A 6,594-nucleotide genomic window follows, 5' to 3' on the forward strand; every position below is an offset into this window, starting at 1 on the left:
TGGAGATTGTCCCATTTGAGACTGGAAGGCAGTGCAAGGTGCCATAACATGAGCACTGGATAAAAGGTAAAATGTTGGATGAAATCTCATTGGTACAACTCCTTTTCTATACTAGATTTTTACAAATTACCAATTCTTAAATACTTCAGACTGCCTGGGCTGTCCCAGCTTCACAACAGTATTTATTTATTCATTTATGTTTACTGATCATAATAAATATCACAGTCAATGAAAGCTTTCTGCCAGTTGTGGGACAAGACCTTCAATCCACCTTACCCAACCCAAGGTTTTATTGCTGGGCATGACAACATTTTGTGGAAAACCCTTTGGCCAGCACAAAAACCTACAACCTGTGGGGACAGGGAGACACAGAGAGCGAAAACCACAACAGCACCAGTCCAACCACAACCCAAAACATCAGCAATTGATGGGCTTCTACTAAAGGGAATTACCTCCACCCCAGCCAGACCCAGCACAAACAGGGAGGGCTGGCTGGACAGCCACAGATGTGCTTGCAGCAGCCTCTGTTAGGATGATTTTGAACTCTGGACAGTCAGACCTCAAACTCCTTCCAAAAAATCCATAGCTTGAAAAGGGAGGGAATTCCAGGTCGTGCCTACAGAGCTCATGATCAGATCCATAGCACAATGAAGATTATTAATCTGAAATGTCACTAAAACACTCCGTGGCATTGGGAGTTCCCTACAAAAACCACCCCCACCCACCCTCCCGCACCACCCCCCCAACCTTTTCCAAAAGGGTTTGAGAGACTTATTTAAAGCATATTGCCTGAAATTAAATGTGTTCCATCAAAGAATTGTATGTGAAAATGAGAGCCCAGAAGTCTCTACAGGTTGCCGCAGCAGTCATCTGCATGGTGCACCCTGTGTTTGGGTTATTTCTGCTCAAGACTTTCAGCCAGGGAATGATGAGTCTCTCTCATAACAGATTCAAATTCAGTCATCGCTGCATAACTCTACCTACTTTTGTCTAAATAACCCCAGGCTTTTGGGCATCTGTTCAACCACCTAAGTTTGCATGAGGAGATGGCTCCTGTCAGCAACCAGAGCCAGTCTCAGTCTGGCACTAGTAAATATACTCCTGTAAGCAGCCGGGATGCAAATTTCTGTTTTGCTTCAAAATTCTGATTAAATTATTACTAAGTTTACCCTCTCCCCCCCTTTTTTTTTTTTTTTTTTTCAATAACTGCAATTTTCAAAGATAAATTGAGTCAATTTCTTTTTCCACTTCCTATAAAAACTTGAAGGCTCTCCTGCAGAATGCAAACACCTTTTAGCAAGGATTTCCATCTAAAATATTCATACATCTTAGAGAAAAATATCTGAATAGCCACTGGGTTCTCTTACTAAACTGAGAGCAAACAAAACACTAACAAATTACTTGAAGCAATCATTTTCAACTTAAACAGGAGCCAAATATTTGGACTGGGCAACAGACACCTAACTGCTACGATTAACTAAGTAAAACAGAAGGTAAGGTAACCTAGGAATTTAAGTAAAAGTACCTAAGTGAAACCTGATTACATGTAAGTATTTTCCCCCTTGACACTCTATTTCTCTTTTTATTATGAGTAGATTAAATTAAAAACTATTCCTAACAGGGGCACTGAATTATTTCAGAATATTATGCCATGCATTTCAAAAGTGTCTTGAGTCCCATGCCTCCCTTCTAGCATCCCTAGAAGGGATGCTAGTCCCTTCAAAATATGTTTTCAGATAAGGACACCAAGACTCAGCTACTCCACAAGGAAACAGAGAAAGAGATGAGAAGATTCAAAAATCAGAGAAGGTCCAGTGGGGATCCTGCTGCAAAGAATTGGTCAGCTGCAGAAAAACCTACAGCACTCTTAATTTTCCTCACAAAGGAAATAATCTCTCTGCAGACAATGGGTAATGCCTAAAGAAGAAGTTCTTCCTAGCATTGTTCCTAAGCAGAGAAATTCAGTCCATACTGGATTTCAGATAAGCACCAGTGGGCAACAGCAAAAGTCACAAAATGCACTGGTTTGGCTTCTAAAAGCTGAGACATTTCCTGTCCCATGTTGCACCACTGAATCACCTCCTCATTCCACTTTTTTTTCTTGAGATTTTCAAAGCTTAAATATCAGATCTTAAAAATGAAAACTGAATTTTTCATCTTTCTAGTCAGAAACTCACCATGACAAATATTAGCAAAATATAATAAATGAGATACTGGAAGTGCTCCTGTAATTGGCTTTTGCATCATTGAAACTTTGGGGATATAAATTATGCTCAATAATCACATGGATTCTTATTTCTTATTATTTAGAGTTTTCTTTTAAGACATATAATAAAAGATTCTTTGCCATTAGTAAAAGTTTTATAGGATGGGAGAGGAAAATAATTCTTTTCTGATAAAGTTTTTCAGTGGTAGGAAAAAAAACCCTTTCAAAAAGACAATTTCCTCAACTTATTATTCAGGTTTTTACAGTGGCTTACATAGAAACCAATTAGTTTTAATCTCCATTTAATTTTATGGAATGCCTCCAGAAGAGCTCTCAACACAAAGCTAAGACTCCAGTAAGAACAGTGCAAAGATGATGAGAACTCTGCTAATATTATCCTTACAGAGATAGCAGAATTGAAATTCTTATGTGTTTCTGATAAAAAGTATTATGGGCATAATGTTCAAAACTTTCTAGAAATTGCTCTTTGAGTTTACATTGGCAGTGGCCGCACAAGATCAAATTTCCTCACACAGACACTGAGGTGCAGACAGTAGAATTCAATCCAAAAAGGGCCAGAAGTACAATGAAAAGTCACTTACAATGCTGGAAAGCAAAAGGAAACTATGAAACCTTCTTTTGAACAATAACTAAGACTAAAATGCTCTGTTAAATATTAATACTTTTGAATCACAAATATTCAGGTTTAGAAATATCTCTCTCCTTCTTTTAAATACCTAGTTGAATGAAAATAACCTTTCTGAAGACTGGCTGGAGTTATACTGATTATTTATCTGTAAAAGCCCACTCAAAATCTCTGGTGTCTTTTGCTAGTAAGTGACCTGAGAAAGGACTGTTCCTCTGTGAATTAGCAACAGCTCTGCACCTCCTCTGCCACTGTTGCCCAAAACCCTGCCCTTCCAAACATCCAAAATGACAAGAAAGCAGCTTGAAATGCAGCTGCTTAAGAAATGAAATTTTAAAACTGTTTACATAATAAATTTAATAAGTGGAGATTATTAAAAATTGATGGAGGTAATCTTTAAATTTTAATACAGATACCTTACTGGTACCTTCGGTGCTGGGGACCAAATACTAATTTACAAAAAAATAAATAACCAAAATACCATTTCAAATGAGACAAAAGACTAACAGATATTCATGCATATTACCACATGGTAATATCAGGGACAGATTTGTTCATAACTTCAATTTAAAACTGAATTTAAAGAGAGGTAAACTGTAGGGTCTTTTGCTACCAATTCTTTCAAGAATGCCTTATTCTCTTTATTAGTTAATATGGGCTACAAGCTTTTTGGCCACAATCTGTTTTACAAATAGTCCCCTCATCCTTTCTGTGTATTTTGAGATACCAGGGTTTCAAGCACTGGGTTTCACCAGCAGGATATTGCTGCTCTTTGGCATAAGCAAATCAAACTGAGTGACACCTCCAAGAGGAAGCCGATTGTTAGGAAAGAAGTGTGCTAATAATCATCATTTCTCAGAACAGAGCATAACAAATGCACTGCTGTTAGATAAGAATTAATTGCAACATCCATAAATTAAAAAAAACAAACAAACAAAAAACCAAGGATGGGAAGGTGCAGCTTTGAGTTCAAAAGCCAGGGAGGGTCCAAAGACCAAGAATTTATGAGGTGATATTCAGCAAACCAAATGGGACACGGTTGCCCCAAATTAGTCAAATTTCATCAGTGTCAGGACTGGTGCTGATCATTGTTCTCTCCTTTCCCCTGGTAACTCACACTCACACTGGTCCAGATTTGGGCGCTGAATTATCCCCCAAACTGTTCCTACTGGAAAACAAACAAGCAGTTTTCCTCTGGCACACCTATCTGAGACAAAATCAGAGAAATAAAATATTACTGTGATTACCACAGCAGTGCACACCAGTGTCCAAGCACAGAGGGATGACTGAAATCCTTGTCTTGAGCTGCTCTGAGTGTTCAGGCTGACACCGAACAGAGAAGAGGAAAACACAAAAGCAGAGTGATATTTGCCAGTGATGCTGGCAAATATATTGGTTCTGCCAGCTACATTTTTGCAGGGGAAGAAAAAGTGTGAGGTAAATACTGGCAAATTAGGGGGAAAAAAAGGTAAGTGCAAGAGCTTAAGGCAGAAAAAGGTGAAGATGAGGAAGTGTGGAAGGATGCTAAAGTGCCACGGCATGGACATACTCCAGGTTGGAAACAGACACGTCTGAGGCAGATCTAACTGTGGTTTTGTTATAATTAAGTGTTATGGGAATGAACAAGGCCATCTAAAACTGTCTGGAATGCATGAGTATCACGTAAAACCAGCATTTTTTAGTGTGAAAACAAGTACCAAGACACCAGAAATTGTAACATAGAAGAATCCCTATTTTGTGGGTTTACCCAGAAGAGCTTTGGCCAAGTCATGTTAGGCTTAAGGAATAAACAACTTCTTCCCTTCTCCCCCCCACCTCCTCTTCCCTCCAAACCATGAAAAAAACCACAACTTTGACTGCCATCAGGACAGAGAGAATTTTATATTGAACAATTGCCCTGGGCCACCCTGGGCCACTCAGCTGAATTAAGTGAAAGGGACTGCTGGCAGGCTTAAAATAGGCATGTGGTAAGAGCTTTGCTGGCTTTGTTGCTGCAGTGAAAAAAAAAAAAAAAAAAAAAAAAAGAAGCTGCAGATGCATAAATTTGAAATTGAAAATATCATCAATATCTCCAAGACACAAAGTATAATTAGAATTAGTAATTAATTCTGGTCTACACTGCTTTGCATGAAGCTTAAATGAGAGCAAAGTGAGAGAGATACCAGATATTATTTTCCCTTTCCTATTGCTTTGTATTGCTGTGAAAACAGGTTCAGTAATCACAAGAAAGAAAGATATGAGATTCTTTACTCTGTGGAGGGGTTGTACCACAGCAAGGACCTAAAAAATGTCTATAGCACAGCACCAAGAGGGCTGACACAGCAAGGATGACACGGGAGCAATGCAAGAATCCCTTGATAAGCATTCTTATTATCACTTAGGTGATTTTCAGTACTTTAATTTTGTGACAAGCATTCCTGCAGTGTGTCACAAATAATTTCCCTTCCTTTCAGACTGTAGGTCTAAGCAGCTACAGCATTACTTCCTGCCAGCTCCCATAAGGAAAGCAGGGCATCCTCCTGGCAGCAGAAATCTGCCATGACCACTTTTGTGATGCTCTCAGACACTTTTCATTGGTCTATAACCTCTTCTATTTTAAGGTAAGGATGCCCACAATGGCTCTTCTGGGCCTGCTCCAACTAGGTAGAGTCATCTTCAGGGAAATATTGTTATCTGATCAATGGTGGTCTGAGGATGAATCCATCCAGAACATCATTCAGAAACAAATTTCCAAAAAATTGTATCAAAACATCTTGCAGGACTGCAAAGAACACACTAGGTAAATGAATTTGCAAATGTAGGAGAAGTTTCTGCTACTATAGAAACTACACACATCTCTTTGCATCTGCTGCAGGAGAGAGTCTGTACAAATTCAAAGAGAAAGTGGCTCTGCCAACACAAGTGCCACAACAACTACAGTGACCCTGATGCGTTTTAACTGCATTACTTGAAAAAAAACCCCCATATTTTGATAGATCAAAGTGGCTCTTAGCCTAATTACAGCCATTTAGAATGGAAGATATTACTCACCCTTTCACAGCTAAAGCCTGTGAGCCACCAGCCAGTAGCTCAGACATGCTTGAAGCTCTGCCATGGATGGAGCCTGACCATAAGGGCAAGAGGAGACCTCACAGATGTCGTGGGCTTGGTGCAGAATTTATTTGTGAAATCCTGTGGCCTGTGATAAGCAAGAGGTCAAAAAAGGTATTAGAAAAAGTCCCTGCTGACTGGGAAGTCTGGCAGCCAGCTGATCTGTGTATTCCCAGATAAATCTGATACCTGTAAACCCCCAAACACAAGCACCCCACAACCTGGAAGTTTCAGGGCAGACACTGCTCACCCCAAGATGTTGTCACAATAACAATTACTGCAGAAAGGCAGGTTACAATTTGCCTCATCAGCCTTGCAAGCAGCAGCAGACTAAGCCATTAGCAATTAATTAAAGATCAATGACATATAAAACCCCAAAGAACACACATGCAATTAGCAAATGTATTTAAAACAAGTCACAAACCCACAAGTTATTGTCTGACACTGCTCTTGACCTCATCCCACTCCCTTTACAAGCCAGGGGGGCTGTGGGAGGGTTACCTACAGAGTTCCACTTGGCAAAGGACATTTCCAACACCGCGCACTGGTCCAAAGCCCACGGACATGAGTCATCACCAGTGAGAGTTTTCCTCTTTATTCCGACGGACCTTGGACAGGCTGTAAACATCCTTGCCAAAACAAGTAGTTTCTA

At 39.7% G+C, this 6,594-nt stretch overlaps 1 protein-coding gene across 1 annotated transcript in view; it reads right to left on the minus strand.

The window, feature by feature from the left end:
- The window catches only part of MARCHF3 (membrane associated ring-CH-type finger 3), a 55,965-nt gene extending 50,019 nt beyond the window's left edge, over nucleotides 1-5,946 (minus strand). Inside the window, exon 1 of the mRNA XM_056513464.1 lies at nucleotides 5,883-5,946. The gene's annotated coding sequence lies outside the window, so the exon portion shown is untranslated. The remainder of the gene's footprint in view (nucleotides 1-5,882) is intronic.
- Between the last annotated feature and the right edge of the window lie 648 nt (nucleotides 5,947-6,594).

The sequence above is a fragment of the Oenanthe melanoleuca genome, chromosome Z (assembly GCF_029582105.1).
Source record: "Oenanthe melanoleuca isolate GR-GAL-2019-014 chromosome Z, OMel1.0, whole genome shotgun sequence".
Lineage (NCBI taxonomy): Eukaryota > Metazoa > Chordata > Aves > Passeriformes > Muscicapidae > Oenanthe > Oenanthe melanoleuca.